Source organism: Dendrobates tinctorius, unplaced genomic scaffold (assembly GCF_039654945.1).
Source record: "Dendrobates tinctorius isolate UK_male_01 unplaced genomic scaffold, ASM3965494v1 ptg000126l, whole genome shotgun sequence".
In the NCBI taxonomy this organism is placed as follows: domain Eukaryota; kingdom Metazoa; phylum Chordata; class Amphibia; order Anura; family Dendrobatidae; genus Dendrobates; species Dendrobates tinctorius.
Genome location: NW_027361794.1, coordinates 12,617,059 through 12,633,300, shown reverse-complemented (window position 1 = coordinate 12,633,300; position 16,242 = coordinate 12,617,059). Strand labels below are relative to the sequence as shown.

Genomic DNA, 16,242 nt, shown 5'->3' with positions numbered 1-16,242 from the left:
GCTATGGTGAGAAATGCCACAGAGTCACAAAAACCAAGAACACTCCGACTGTCCAGCACGACCTCCTGTAAGTGCTTTCCTTAAGGATTAAAGGAACTCGTGACTGTGGCCCGCACCCCATAAACCCCTAATGGTTAACCATCGGTTTCTGAGCCATTAGGCAAGTCAATTTGGAGGGGTGGCACCTCATCCTTCATTGTATTTGGCTGTAAATAATTGATAGGCCGATTTGGTGTAGGGTCACTCCTCAATTGACCCTGAGGGCAGGTGTCTTGCAGATGCCCAGGCTGCCCAAATCGGTAACGTTTGCGCTGTGTTGCACCTCTTTCCCTTTGCCATCTGGGGATAGAGGTAAGGGAACCTGGAGGCTGATATTTATGTGAAGGTGCATGAGGTGGTTGTTGGTGTTGAGACCGACTTCTCCACTTGATACCTGGGCATGTGGCCTGCAGATGCCCGGAATGGCCACATCCATAACATCTGTGTTCTACTCCTTTCTCTCCTTGTCGCATTCCAGAGGAAGAGGCAAGACTAGCTGGAAGGTGATTCACATGGGTATCCACATGAGGTGGTGGTCTAGTGGGACAGCAAACTTTGGGGACTGAAGAACAAGAGACCACTGGTGGTGGGGTGCTGGTAGTTGTTACTCCATCCACCAGTACATTTTTCCACTGAGGCTTGATGGTGAGAACTTCATCAGCTAAAGCGGCAGCTTGTTCTACTGTCGATAGTTTTCTCTCACACACCCATTCCCTGATCTGAGAGGGGCATTTGGCATAGAACTGCTCTTTTAGTATGACCTGGAGGAAAGTATCCCAAGTTAGGGCCCCCTCTCCCTCCAGCCAGCGATAACATACTTGTTTGAGCCTGTGGGCATAAATCTTGAAAGACACTTCCCCATCACAGGCTAAGGAGTGGAACTGAGTCCTGTAAGTGTCTGGTGTTACGGCATAATGCTCTAGAAAGGCTTCTTTTACCTCCCCATACCCACAGTTCCACCGGGGGCCCATAGCACTATAGGCTTCAGCAGCTCCGCTCTCTAAGAGCCCCACTAGATGTCTGACTCACTCCCTTTCTGGAACCTCCATTAATTGACATTGGTGTTCGAAGTCCTGGAAGAAGCCCTCAGTGTCACCTGCAGCCTCGTTAAATGGCTTAAAGTCCTTTCAGGACACCCTTGGGAATTCTCTCATGGTGGGTGTTCTGGTTACAGTCTGTCTGGAGCTTCTAGCTGCTTCCACCACACGCTGCCTCTCCTTAGCTATGCGAATGGCCTCCCTCTTATCCTCTATGGTAGCCTCATCCCCATGTGGGGAAGGTGACTTAATGGACAGACTTGACTGGAAGTAGGAGGGGACAATTTGGGCACTACAGACGGAGAATGGCAATGACAGAAAGGTAACAGCAGGGAAAGACAGAAAAGGGAGTGCAGTACCGAGATTTGACCACAAGATGGCAGGGGGGAGTGTAGTTCAGGACTTGACATCAGCTTACAGCTATAGAAACTGCTTTGTCATGGGGGCGGGGAGATAGGAACCCAGTGAGAGAGTGAATAAATAGGACAGGTTGGGGTTCCAGGCTAGGCTAGTCCCGGGAGGAGCTCAACAGAGGAGGACTCAGGACAGAAGACGGAGAACGGTGAAGAGCTCGACCAGGGGACTGACAAGAGAAGACAGTCGGGGGGTGGCCCTGACACGATGTACCGCAGGACAGACAAGGCCCCGGGATTACCGACTGGACGACGATCTCGGGCAGGTGAAGCGCCGGCGGTAGATTGGTCTAGGACAGCCCCAGCGAAAGATCCACGAGGGACGTCATCACGACTAAAGGAGAGGTGAAAGGTACCCGGGCCAGGAAACAGAGAGCTGTAAAGGAACTGCGGTGCATGGCTAAGGTTGTCAGGAGGATGGCAAATAAACCCGGATCTGTTACAACTGAATTCTGCCTCCGACTCGTCTTTGCCGCATCCGGTCGTGGTAAGCAGTGGACCACCCCCCAATCCGGCCCCCTACCACATTTGGCATAGTCGGCAGGATCGCCGCCTCCAATACTACAACTTCTGCGGCAGGTCTGCAGCAGGAGAACTAAAAGGACTTGAGCTGCCCTCCTGTGGATTACAAATTTGCTCGCCTGTGAATTACAAATCTGAGACTTTGTTCTGGACCATTGGCTGTCATCGGAGCATCCGGAACAGGAAAAAAAAGTTTGCGAGATGGTGCCCGAGTGGAATACCAATTGGGACTGTGGCTGGACCCATCCAAAGAAAACCCGAATGAGGCTCTGTGCCCTTGCAACGCTGGTGACCTGTGAGCAGGAGGGGGGTGGTGCTGAAGTGGATTACCCGGGGCGGCCGCTAGAGGAACTGTTGCCGGCCGTCCCTGCGGAACTATCCGGCTTGGAGGCTGGTCCTGCCGAAGGGCGGGATGAAGAGCAGTGGCGGCTGCCTCTAGTTTGCTTGCGGCGCCGGCCGTGGCCTACCCGGCAGCACCCGCTGCCACCCCTGCCTCACTCATTTAAATTAATCATTGTATAATAAAATTGTGTCATATCCAAGTGGTGCCTTCTTTAAAGCCGTATCCGAACCTTATTGCTAAACAGTTGGCAATACACCCGGTACCGAATATCCCCCTCTGCCCTGGCAGGCGATCCAGTAACGTTTTCCAGGGACTCAGATGCAAAGGTCTCCGGAATTCCTTTCAAACGGATTTTCTTTCTTTTGTTTCTATTCTCTTGATCTTCCAGGGCCAATAATAGTGTTAATCTGATGGTGATGTTGGATCATTTGTTCTCTTAAAATGGTAGCGGCCTCCACCAAATTCGTATGTGAGGCTTCTAAAGACTCAGATCTTTGGCCTACATGTTTTAGATCAGCACACATACCCGATATTTCCCAGAGTAGCGGTTACATGACCTGGGCCAGAGACTTTTAGAAAGGATTTAGAAATTAGTGCCAAGTCAAAGTTTCTTGTCACAGTCTGTATCCTCGTGGCTCGAATCTGAATCTTCCATCTGGGTTGAGGAGAGGGAACGTGCCAATAGGTTTTTAGAGGGAGTTTGGTGAGTCATATGTTTCTTCCTGAGGAATTTATCTAATTCTCCTTGTTTTTGAGAGGTTTGATGTTCTGTAAGGTTTTTTGCACACTGTTTATTTGATTTCACCATTTTTAACTCTAAGCATGCTCTAGCAGGTCACTATTCATACATGAATTTTGAAATTACATAGTCATTTGAGATGATTTATAGAGGAACTTCTGAAAAGTTTAGGAGTAGAATTAGCTGTAATTTAATCTAATGGTCAGAAGGTGACAATAGACTGTCTCTTCTGATATCCAGTTCAAAGAAAAAACTGAATGTTCATGGCTTATAAAACACTTAAAAAAATTTTCAATGATCTGTTAATTATTTGTCTCCAATCTTACTCTGTAAACCTTTAATTAAAAGTCCATGTAATGTTCTTTATATTTGGTAAGAGTGAATGGGCTGATTATAGCTGTATCCTGATGGAGGGGGAAAGAGAGATGGCCCAGCAATCCCTCAAAAGGAAAACACTCCTGGGTTCCACTTGACCTCTCCTATAACCCCCTTTCTCCTCTTTCTGGCAGTCGGGCTCAGTGACCAGGGTGTGCAGCCATGCGCGGGATCTATGATCCCCCAGGGAGACCACCCACTGGGTCAGGTATTCACCACTCTCACCATCAAGGAGAGCCGCCGGGGCTCTTCTCTTCTGGGTTTAGGCCACCAACCACCGCTCCACATGGTCCATTCCCGAGGGCCTCCAGACTTCCCACACTCGCATCTCCTCTACAGGGACCCACCATCACCAGGAGGACATCGGCCAAGGCCACAGGGTAAGCGGTGCCATTGCATGCACCAGAGAGGGGAGAAAAACCTGGCGCGCTGCAGCTGCACTGCTCAGAGACTCCACTTCGGGGAATCTCCCTCGCCTCTCTCGTCTCTCCTGTCTCCTCTCTCCGGTCAACTCTGCATTGCATGCGGGGAGGCGGTGATCTGCAGCCTCTCCAGAGCCCGCCAATCCGGCCTGGCTCATCTATCGGCTCCCGGAGTTCCGGCCTGTGAGATCCTCTGTCGCAACGTCTGGGGTCCAGTCTGAGCTGCTTTGTCCACCGACACTGTTATAAGCTCATTTTCTGCTCCACCAGTTGAGAGTTCTCCTTGCGTTCTCCCTCTGGTGGTGACAGGAGGTAGTGAGGTTGGTTTAAGTGGTAGTGATCTGCCACCTGATGAGAAGGATAATGATTGGATCTCTGGAGTATCAGACTGGATATAAGACAGCCGACGCCCTATCCTGGTGCTGGTGATTCAGTCTGCTTCTCAGGTCTTGGACTTCAGCTCTCTTCCAGTCTTCTCAAGTTAAGTTTGTTTTTTGCTAACGTTCACACTTGCACTTGTTGGTCAATTCAGTTTCTTGTGTGGTCAGCTTGCCCCTGCTGGGGCCATGCTGAACTTCCACTCCTATTTATCTGTATTTGCCAATTTGCCTTTTTGTCCCTTATTAGATTGGCCTCTTTTTGCTCTGTTTCAGAATATTTCAGAGTGCTGATATAGTGGGAGAAGTCTAGTGACTTCAGGGTTAATTTTGCTATCAGACGTGTTGGACATTATTTTGGTAGGGTTTTTTGGCAGATTGCAGACAGTGGCTTTCCTTTCCTGTCCTTTCTAGTTAGTCAGGCCCCATCGTTTGCTCAGCCTATTTTCCTGCCTGTGTTTGTGTTTTCATCTTGCTTCACTGTCAATACATGTGTGGGGGCTGTCTTTTCCTTTGGGGTCTGCTCTGGGGCAGTTAGTTTTCCCTTTTCTTGCTTTAGGTTTATGTAGTCCTCCGGCGGTGACGAGGTGTCTAGGAACAACGTAGGAACGCTCCACAGCTACTGTTAGTTGTGTGGTTAAGACCAGGGATCTGCAATCTGCATAGTTACCAACCTCTCTGATTTTCTGGGACTTAGCTTTTTGTTGTTCCTCCTCGGTGACTCATTCATAACACGACACTATCCAAGGGCTAGGGATGTACTGTAGTCGGTAGGACCTCTTCTAATGTCACTTGGATCACTTTATATGGTCAAATTATATAGAAGTTATAGCCTACGAGCAGGAGCTGCAATGGAATATGTCTGTCCTGCTGAATGCCTAGGCCATGCCCCTGACCTTTTTGACTTCATAAATTTTATTATTTATTATAGCAGTTTATTGTCATGTTTATCATAAATTTTATAGGTCTATTGGGGATCTTAAATATTTTAATATTTTTAACATTCCTCAAATTCAGAAAGAGAATTGGAGGGATCCAATGGCTGGATATCCTTAAAGACAAAAATGTCCAGGAAGGATGGGAAATCTTGAAAAATGAAATTCTCAAAGCACAATTGTTAACAATTCCAAAAAGAGGGAAGAATAGGAAGCATTTAAGGAAGCCAGGATGGATGAACACAGAACTTAAGCACATGCTAAAAAGGAAGAAAAAAATGTTTATAAAATGGAAAGAGGGAGGCATATCTAAAGAAGAATATAATGCTGTCTGCAGAACCTGCAGGGCACAAATCAGATTATCTAAAGCTGACAAAGAATTGAGGCTTGCAAGAGATGTCAAAAGCAATAATAAAGGATTTTGGGGATATGTCAAAAGTAAAAGAAAAGTCAAAGATGCTATAGGATTTTTACAGGATGAAAATGATGAAATGGTAAGACAGAATGTTGAGAAGGCCGAACTTTTCAATTCCTATTTTGCATCTGTTTTCTCTCAGAAAGGAAATGTAACACCAACTGTTCTTCACTGTCCTATTAAGGGAATAGAAGAATCCAGGATATCTATAAACAGAAAGATAGTGAGGAAACACTTAGCTAACCTAAATGAATTCAAGTCTCCAGGTCCAGATGAATTACACCCCAGAGTACTGAAGGAGATAGCAGAAGAAATTTATGAACCCCTCTCCATAATCTTTGAAAATTCTTGGAGAACAGGAGAAGTGCCAGAAGACTGGAGAAGAGCAAATGTTGCTCCTATCTTCAAAAAGGGGAAGAAGGTGGACCCAGGCAACTATAGGCCGGTGAGTCTGACTTCTATACCAGGAAAGATCTTTAAACAAATTATTAAACAACATGTATGTCAGTACCTGGATAAGAATGAAGTGATTAAACAGAGTCAGCATGGGTTTGTAACTAATAAGTCATGTCAGACTAACTTAATTTCCTTCTATGACGGAATCACTGATTGGGTGGATCAAGGAAATGCTGTAGATATAGTATATCTTGACTTCAGCAAAGCATTTGACAATGTATCTCATACAATCTTTATTGAAAAAATGACTAAGTATGGAATGGACAAGGCAACTGTTAGGTGGATTCATAACTGGCTTAGTGATCGGACCCAGAGAGTGGTTGTAAATGGCTGCACATCCAGTTGGAAGAATGTCTCAAGTGGGGTACCACAGGGCTCTGTCCTGGGCCCTGTATTGTTCAACATCTTTATCAACGATTTAGATGAAGGAATTGAGGGTAAACTGATTAAATTTGCTGATGACACAAAGCTAGGAGGGATAGCTAATACTAGAGAAGAGAGAGAGGATTCAAAAAGATATAAATAAACTGGAGAAGTGGGCAGCAACTAACAGAATGGTTTTTAACAGGGAAAAATGCAAAGTACTACATCTGGGCAATAAAAATGAAAAAAGCATATACAGAATGGGAGGAATAGGCCTAAGCAACAGCACATGTGAAAAAGACTTGGGTATACTAATAGATCACAGACTGAATATGAGTCAACAGTGTGATGCAGCAGCAAAAAAGGCAAATGCAATTCTAGGATGTATTAACAGAAGCATACAGTCTAGATCACGTGAAGTCATTATTTCCCTCTACTCCTCTTTGGTCAGACCTCATCTGGAATATTGTGTCCAGTTTTGGGCACCACATTTTAAAAAAGACATCAACAAACTGGAGCAAGTTCAGAAAAGAGCAACCAGAATGGTGACCGGTCTGCAAACCTTGTCTTATGAGGAAAGGTTGCAGGATTTGGGATTGTTTAGTTTGCAAAAGAGAAGACTGAGAGGAGACTTAATAGCTGTCTACAAATATCTAAAGGGCTGTTACATTGTAGAAGGATCAACTTTATTCTCATTTGCACAAGAAAAGACTAGAAGCAATGGGATGAAACTGAATGGGAGGAGACACAGATTAGATATTAGAAAAAACTTTTTGACAGAGTGATCAATGAGTGGAACAAGCTGCCACGAGAAGTGGTGAGTTCTCCTTCAATGGAAGTCTTCAAACAGAGGCTGGACAGACATCTGACTGGGATGATTTAGCTAATCCTGCTTTGAGCAGGGGGTTGGACCAGATGGCCCAGGAGGTCCCTTCCAACTCTACGATTCTATGATTCTAAATGTCATTGTTATATTTGTATCCTCCTTATTTACAATATAGTTTTAATACATTTCTACTATAATAACACATAGTTTGTTTATATCAAATCGGGTAATTATTCTGTTCATATACCTATATATAAACACTATATTATATACTACACATCTGCCACCAATTCCTGTGTGTGTAGTTCATTCCCCCACTGTTTTTTGCTGTCTCTGGCATCCAGAGCTCTCCTCCAATGGATCCTCCATTCTGTAGCCTGAGTGATCAGCCGACGCTCTTTGTATCTGTCATGTTCCAGTCCAGAGTTTGTTTTCTGCTGTCTTCTCTTTGGACTGGTCATGCAGGGGTTAATCCCCTCTGCCTTGTTCTGGAGCTGGCTGGGCTATTTCAGTCCTCTGCAGCCTGCGGGCCAGCGTCAGCTATACTGCAAGCTTCCAAGCTAGAGCCTCTGACCTGTATTCCTTAGTGTTCCTTCTGCCCCTGATTACCTGACCTGTGTATGACCTGGCTTGATCTCTCGACTCTGCTTCTGATTTTCTGTTTCTGACACCACGCTTTCTGACCGGCTTCTGACCCTTGGCTTGTACCCTGACAACGGCTTACGTCTTACGTTTCTGAAACCACATTCCTGGTAGGTCCTGACTTCTCGCTCATCCCTGACTACGCACTTGCTTTCTCCCTTGGTACTTCTGCTCCTGACAGTTGCTGACTTCAGCTAGTCTGACCACTCTTTCGTTACCTGTGACACCCGTGCTGTTGCTCTGTGTTACTACTCTGTGTGTGTGCAACCTCTCTTCCCTCACCAGCACCCCCTGGTGGAGGTTGCGCTATACTGCACTGCAGCAGCACGTTACATTATAGCTGACCAACACATTTAAAGGGGATTTTGCATTTTTTTTTCTCTGGTCATGGATCCGCTTGGTAACTTAGCGGATCAAGTTTCCAGGTTGACACAGGAGGTGCGGGTTTTTTCGGTGGAACATCAGGCCCTTGCCACGTCTCATACTCTCTTACAGAAAAAACTGACTGAGACTGTTCAGACTGTGCAGGAAACCACACACAACATGCTTTTAGTTGACCTAGAGATTCAGTTGATGTGCACTCTCCCGAGCCTCAAGTTAAGCTTCCTGATACATCAGAAAAGGTAAGAGATAAATTTCATACGATCAGGGTAGGGATTATTATCTCCTTACTTAGGGAGGGTCCCTAATCTTGGGCTTTCTCGCTGCCCCCTTCTGCCCCTGAACGGATGTCGGTAGATAGGTTCTTTGAGGCCCTAGGACTTATCTATGACGATCCGGACCATGTCAGGGTGGCAGAGGACACTTATGGGTCTGGTTCAAGGAAAGCGCTCAGCCGAGTGGTGCAGCTCCGCTTTCTGTCGATGGTCCACTGATGTGTCCTGGGGTGACTCCGCGCTGTGAGGTCTGTTCAGGTGTGGACTGGTGGATAATCTGAAGGACGCTCTGGCTCTCCACCCACCTCCCAACTCATTGGAGGAAGATATGACTCAGGCTATCCACATGGATCAGAGGCTGCGTAAGAGAGGTATCGCACAGCGAGAGGTTCCATTGCTCTCTGCTGGCCCAATTGTTTTGCCACTGTCTAAACCTATGAAGATGGGGACCATCCATCGTGAGGAGAAGGAGAGGAGATGGCGGCAAGAAGGAAAATTGTGTTTTTTTGTGGAGATACCGACATTGGAAAAAGGACTGCTCCTCCTGTCCACAGACCAACAAGCGGCTGAGTCTGGGTGATTGTCATTGAGGTACCTTTTTCTCCATTTTTAAAAATTTTGTTGCAAGTGGAACTTTGTTGTAGGAGTGGCTCCATGTCCATTTCTGCCTTTGTGGATTGCGGGTCGTCCATGAACTTTATTAACTTTGACTTGGTGTCCAGGTGCAAGTTAGGGACAGTCAGGCTAGAGACTCCTATCCATGTTGTTGCCATTGACAAAACACTGCTGGCTAAGAATGGCATCCAATTTGTTTCAGAGGAATTTCTCCTTAAAGTGAGTTCCTTGCACCAGGAACAGATTTCATGCTCTGTTATGGACAATCTGCCTGCGGAACTGGTGTGCCGAGAACATGGAACGAACAGGGGGGCTGCAGAGACAAGCACCAGGAGTATGAACGGGGGCAGCCATATTCACCTGTCCCAGTTCCAGAGCCGGCAACGCTGATGAGCAGCGGGCAGCAGCAGCTGAGTATACAGTTTTTTTGTAACGGAGGCAGCAGCAGCAACATGATGGGGCCACTCACTGTGCAGCATTATCTGGGGCCACTTACTGTGCAGCATTATCTGGTGCCACTCCCTGTGCAGCATTATCTGGGGCCACTCCCTGTGCAGCATTATCTGGGGCCACTCATTGTGCGCCCTAGGCTTATACACGAGTCAATAAGTTTTCCCAGTTTTTTGTGACAAAATTAGGGGGGGGGGTCGGCTTATACACGGGTCGGCTTATACACGAGTATATACGGTAGTAAGAAAATACCACCGTAACCTTGCTTTTCTGAGGCCTGTGCTTGCACAGTGAATGTAGGTATCTTTTGTGTTGTCTTACTATTATTTAACCTTTTTTTTTACTAATGTTTTTCTTTTATTTTCACCACAGAACCTGATGCAGCACAACACAACCTGGATCATCCTCTGTTGAAGCGGCCCCTCATCAACCAGACAATGAAAAGATGCAGTCCCAATCACCCACCAGTGATGTAGCAACCTGTCAGGCCTCACAGGCTGAGGAACAGGCAGCCACTGGTCTATCAGGCTTTCCTGTTATGAATGAGTCACCGTAGGAGGCAAAAACAGAAATGCTAGCTAAGTCCAGAAAACCAGAGAAGTTGGCAGCTATCGGATTGCAGACCCCTGAACCTATCAACACAACTAGCAGTAGCCATGGGGGGTTCCTGCGATGCCCTAGACCCCTCGATCACAGCCGGAGGACTATATAGCCTAAAGACAGAAAGGGAAATCTAAACTGCCCCAGAGCAGACCCCAAAGCAAAAGGCAGCCCCCAACATATAATGACGGTGAAGCAAGAAGAAAGAACACTAACACAGACAGAAAGATAGACTGAGCAAAGACGGGGCCCAAGCATAACTCCTATGAGGAGGCAAAGACGCAGACTCATTCTCACTAAATACATCATAAAAGTCCGCCAAATAGTCAGGAACATCATGCGACTGAGGAGAGGTGGAAAAAACCGGAGCCTCACTAAGGGCACACCAACAACCCCAACTCACCACAGACACAGATTTCCAATCCAAAACTGGATTATGAATTTGCAACCAGGGAAACCCCAGAACAACGGCATCATGCAGACCATGCAACACCAAAAATCTGCAATTTTCTTGATGGTCTGGGGCGACCCGCATGACCACCTGGGTCCAAAACTGAGGTTTATTTTTCACCAAAGGAGTAGCATCAATCCCCCTCAAAGGGATAGGCGTCTGCAGAGGTGTCATCGGAAATCCACAACGTTTAGCAAAATCCAAGTCCATTAGGTTTAGCGCTGCTCCTGAATCCACAAAAGCCTTGGCGGAAAATGTGAACAGGGAGCAGATCAGAGTAATTGCCAGAAGAAACTTAGGTTGAACACCACCAACAGAAAACGTGTGTGCAAAGCGTTTCTCTCGTTTAGGACAAACAGAAATAATATGCGAGGCATCTCCACAGAAAAAAACACAGCTTATTACGCCTTCGAACTCCTGACGTTGCGCCCTAGACAAAACTCTGTCACATTTCATAGGTTCAGATGTCTGTTCAAACGGTGGCAACACCTCTCGTGCAATCCTGCGTTCACGTAAACGCCGATCCACCTGAATGGCTAATGACATAGAATCGTCCAGACCAGAGGGAACAGGAAATTCCACCATAGAATCTTTTACGGCTTCTGACAAACCCTTCCAAAAGAGAGCAGCCAAGGCATTATCATTCCAGGTAGTAAGGACCGCCCACTTTCGGAACTTTTGACAGTACAACTCTGCAGAATCTCGACCCTGGTTCAATGCCAACAGGGTCTTTTCAGCCTGATCAATAGCATTAGGTTCGTCATACAACAACCCCAAGGCTTGAAAGAATGCGTTCACATTAGTCAGAATAGGATGATCTGGTTTCAAAGAAAACGCCCAATCCTGGGGATCGCCACGCAGCAAAGAGATGACAATTTTAACCTGCTGCGCGGAGCTCCCTGACGAGTTAGGCTTCAAGGCAAAAAATAATTTACAATTATTTTTGAAACTCAAAATTTTAGATCGGTCCCCAAAAAATACATCAGGTGTAGGGATCTTTGGTTCAACAGCATGCGAACGAGCAAGGTAGGCGGAAATTCCCCGCACTTCCGCAGCGAGCTGCTCCACATGATCAGACAATTGCTTTATCTCCATTGAGAGAAAAAAAAATTCCCCCTACGGCCTCAGAGATATAGAGGAAAGAATATGCACACTCCTTTTTTTTTTTTTTTAACACAACTCTTCCCTGCTATTGAGTACCCTAGGATCTGCGGTATGGCGGGTGATTCTGTTATGAATGAGTCACAGTAGGAGGCAAAAACAGAAATGCTAGCTAAGTCCAGAAAACCAGAGAAGTTGGCAGCTATCGGATTGCAGACCCCTGAACCTATCAACACAACTAGCAGTAGCCGTGGGGGGTTCCTACGATGCCCTAGACCCCTCGATCACAGCCGGAGGACTATATAGCCTAAAGACAGAAAGGGAAATCTAAACTGCCCCATAGCAGACCCCAAAGCAAAAGGCAGCCCCCAACATATAATGACGGTGAAGCAAGAAGTAAGAACACTAACACAGACAGAAAGATAGACTGAGCAAAGACGGGGCCCAAGCTAACTAGGTAGGAAAGGACAGGAAGGCTGCTGTCTGCAATCCGTGAAAAACCCTATGAAAATAAGAGCCAACAAACTGACAGTGAAAAAAGGCCCTGAAGACGCTAGGATTCAAAAAGGCTATGTCAGTACTCAGGAATATTCTGAAGACAGAGCAACCGGCAAAAGGAGATTCAGCTCACCCCAGCAGGGAATGGCAGAATCCAGAAAAGCAAGGCAAACAAGGCAAAACAAAACACAAATGCTAACAGGCAAAGCAGAAAACAGCTTTAGAGGAGCAGGAATCAGACTGGTCTCCTAGAAGTCCACAGAGAAATCACCCGCAGGGCAGAAGGGTGTCGGCAGCCTTATATCCAGTCCGTGACTCCACTCAGCCAGTCATCATCATTAGGCTCAGGTGCCTGATAATCAGGCTCATTACCTTCCTTTACCAGAATAGGGAGTTCACCAGACCTCAGTGACAAAGGGGAAAATGAACTCACAACACTTTCCCCTCTTACAGCCCTCTGCCGCTGCTTTTGTTGGGTCTTCTCGTCAGCGACAGAGGGCCTGGAAGAGGTCACTAATGCCCGAGTTTATGCACTTAAGCTCAGTCTTCCAGGATGGGATGAAGGTGCTTGGTGGCAGGCAGAAGAGTGGTTTCAACCATGTGAACACACTTATACAGGGTGTCAACAAATGCCTTGAGCGCCTGGAAGCCAACCTTGAGAGACCGGCGCAACTTTTTTTTCAGTAACAGAGCGGGAAGTGTAGGAAAACCTTACACCTCAATTCCAGCTCATCATGCAGGCCTGCCAGGCTGCTTACAGCCATGCATTGCAGCAGCAGTCCCAAAGCTACAATCCACAGGCCAGAGCATATTAGCAGCAGCCGAACATATAATTTACAACTCCCACAGCACCGAACTATCCTCCGCCACCACTGCCTCCAGTTCAGAGATCTACCATGTTGCCGACTTCATCATCCCCACAGCCAGCAGCATCCACCATGCTCCCAAGTTCATCATCCCTGCAGCCAGCAGCATCCACCACGCTCCCAAGTTCAGCACCCCTGCAGCCAGCAGCATCCACTATGCTCCCAAGTTCAGCACCCCAGCAGCCAACAGCATCTACCACGCTCCCAAGTTCAGCACCCCTGCAGCCAGCAGCATCCACCACACTGCCCAGTCCAGCAGCATGCCAGAAGACTGCTACAGAGGCCACCACTCCCACTCGGCCAAGAAAACAAAGGACAAGAAAACAGATTACCACCAGGATGAAAACCCGATGGCAAAAAAACCTGCCCAAATTGGACCCATCACCTCCACCCTCACCTAGCAATGTGTCTCTGTTGTCAAATGTGTCACTACCTTCCCTTGTGTCTGTACCTTCCAGTTTGTCTATTCATTCCCATGGTTGCATCCATTATCCAATCCTTCAATTTGTTGACCCTTCCCCTGTAATCCCTTCCCCATCAACTAACACCCAATTCTCACAGCTCCACACCCCCAATGTCCACCCCATCTCACCCTCAGATAGACCACGATCCTAAACCCAAGTATTTTTTTGCTAAATAAAATTGTTATTTTCTTTGCAATATCTGTTTTCTTTGTGTCTTTAAGCGCCGCTGCCAACACACGTATTGTTGAGGGAACTTGTAATGGATGTTTTACTACAGGTATTATTTAATTCTGCAAACATTACAGGTACATATTAACATTACAAAGTACATTATAACATTACAGGTACATTTACTTACAGGCTTAAACCATTCAGTCATCCCATGCCACACGTCCATTATCAGAAGCAAAGTATGCAGCAAACTTATCCCTCATCTGGGCAACTTCCACTGTAGTTCTCAGAGGGTGATCACGGTAATCATGCAATGTAACAGGTTCCTCAGGTTCTAAGTTGGATTGCTCTTTTGCAAGGATGAAATTGTGCATAACACACGCTTCCACAACCTCATCAATTGCCTCAATTTTTAGATTTATGGCTGTTCCCAAAATGCTCCATTTAGATACCAGCAAGCCAAAGGCACACTCTACAGTTCTTCGTGCCCTTGTCAAGAGGTAGTTGAAAATACATTTGGTGTGATTTAAGTCCCTACTTGAGTAAGGTTTTTGGAGGTTGGAACACATTTGAAAGGCCTCATCCCCAACCACAACAAACGGCATTGACTGTCCTTCAGTGTTGGGAAGAGGTCGTGGCTGTGGAAAATTGAAATTATTATGATATAAATGTTGGCCCATGTCAGAGTTTTTGAGAGTCATTACCTCGTCCAAATGAGCCAACGTCCACGGTGACAATTCGACATTCGGCATCTGCAATCGCCATGAGAACAGTCGAAAAGTATTTTTTATAATTAAAATACTCTGTTCCACTTCCAACAGGTTTCATAATCCAAATGTTTTTGCCGTCCACAGCCCCCACACAGTTAGGAAAATCACAAATGTCCTTATATTTTTCAGCATTTTCCAGCCAGAGTTCAATTGTGGGTTGGGGGAGGAATTCTTGATGCAGAACTTCAAATAGAGCCCTTCAGGTGTCTCCAACAATCCCAGAAAAGGTGGACACTCCAATCCGGAATTGGAAATGGAGAGATGATAAGGTCTCTCCTGTAGCCAGGAATCTGCTGAACAGAAAATGGAAAAAAAATAATGCATGGGTTCTCTAACAATAATACTATGAACATGTGTTTGTTTTTCACTATTACGTACCTCAGGGTCACCAACAGACGTTCCTCAGCAGGAATTGCTTGACGGAGCTGTGTGTCATGCCTGGTGATAGATCCTCGGACACATTGCAGCAAGTCATTGAAACTCCGTTCAGACATCCTCGTGTAGTCAAAAAACTTCTGAGGGTTTGCACGCAGCTCGGTGTACAAAGAATGGTAGGCTCCAGAGTTCAAGGATGGGGTGTTGCCAGTAGCGATGACAACATCTTCTCAGTCTTTGTCTTCTTCTGTCTTCTTGACAAGCAAAAGCAAAGGCAACAGCCAATTTCAATTCCTTGGTCACATATCTTGACCAAGTTCACACTCACTTTTATTCTGCCTTATCACTCAGAGGCAACTTGATGTGAGCACAAGGCACTCCAGTGGATCTAATATGCTTCTAAGCGCATTCTGGGGGACACATATCGACCTTCACATATAACACCGGTCACTGCCTCACAATATATAGAAATCACATGAGGCATGCCCATTGGGTGTCTGATGTCAAGGAAAAGCTACTGCAAAACATTGCCAATATCGAGCGCACATTAAACGCGTCTGAACTCCGGATATCATGTGACCCCTGACTCCTCCCCTCCTGTGACCTCATCACAGGTCCTGTGCGCACACCGCAGTCATATATAATCTTTATTTTTTTTTATATAGCGCTAACATATTCCGCAGCACTTTACAGTTTGCACACATTTTCATCACTGTCCCCGATGGGGCTCACAATCTAAATACCCTATCAGTATGTCTTTGGAGTGTGGGAGGAAACCGGAGTGCCCGGAGGAAACCCACGCAAACATGGGGAGAACATACAAACTCCTTGCAGATGTTGTCCTTGGTGGGATTCGAACCCAGGACTCCCAGCTAACCACTGAGCCACCGTGGCAGACACTTGCTGGATCGATCTTCTGCTTTCTGAGCCGGTTCCTCCTGTGAGTCCTATTAACCCTTTCGCTCCCTGTATTCTCCTTCCTGACAGGACAATTTCTGAATTCGGATAGTGTGACAGGAATTTTACTTTTTTTCCTCACATAAATGTCACTTTAGCCCCAAATTTTGCATTTTCATAAAGGTAACAGGAGAAATGACACCATACAATGTGCTCTGCAATGTCTCCTGAGTGCGCCGATGCCCCATAGGCTCGGAAGGGAAGGGACGCCATTTTGGCTGTAATAGATTGCGGACGCCATGTCACATGTGAAGAGCCCCTGACAAGCCAAAACAGCAGAAACCCCCACAAGTGACCCCATTTTACACACTCCACATGGAGACACATGCAGGTACCAGGCTGGAGACATGAAGGGGGAGCCAGG

The 16,242-nt window shown here is 46.5% G+C and overlaps 1 long non-coding RNA gene across 1 annotated transcript; it reads right to left on the bottom strand.

Annotated features, from left to right (window-relative positions):
- Window positions 1-13,867: 13,867 nt before the first annotated feature.
- LOC141047353 (uncharacterized) lies at window positions 13,868-15,439 on the bottom strand. The gene is made up of 2 exons (XR_012219778.1): window positions 14,925-15,439; window positions 13,868-14,836 (listed from the first exon to the last, which is right to left on the bottom strand). It is a non-coding gene; the product is annotated as an uncharacterized lncRNA (long non-coding RNA).
- Window positions 15,440-16,242: the final 803 nt, after the last annotated feature.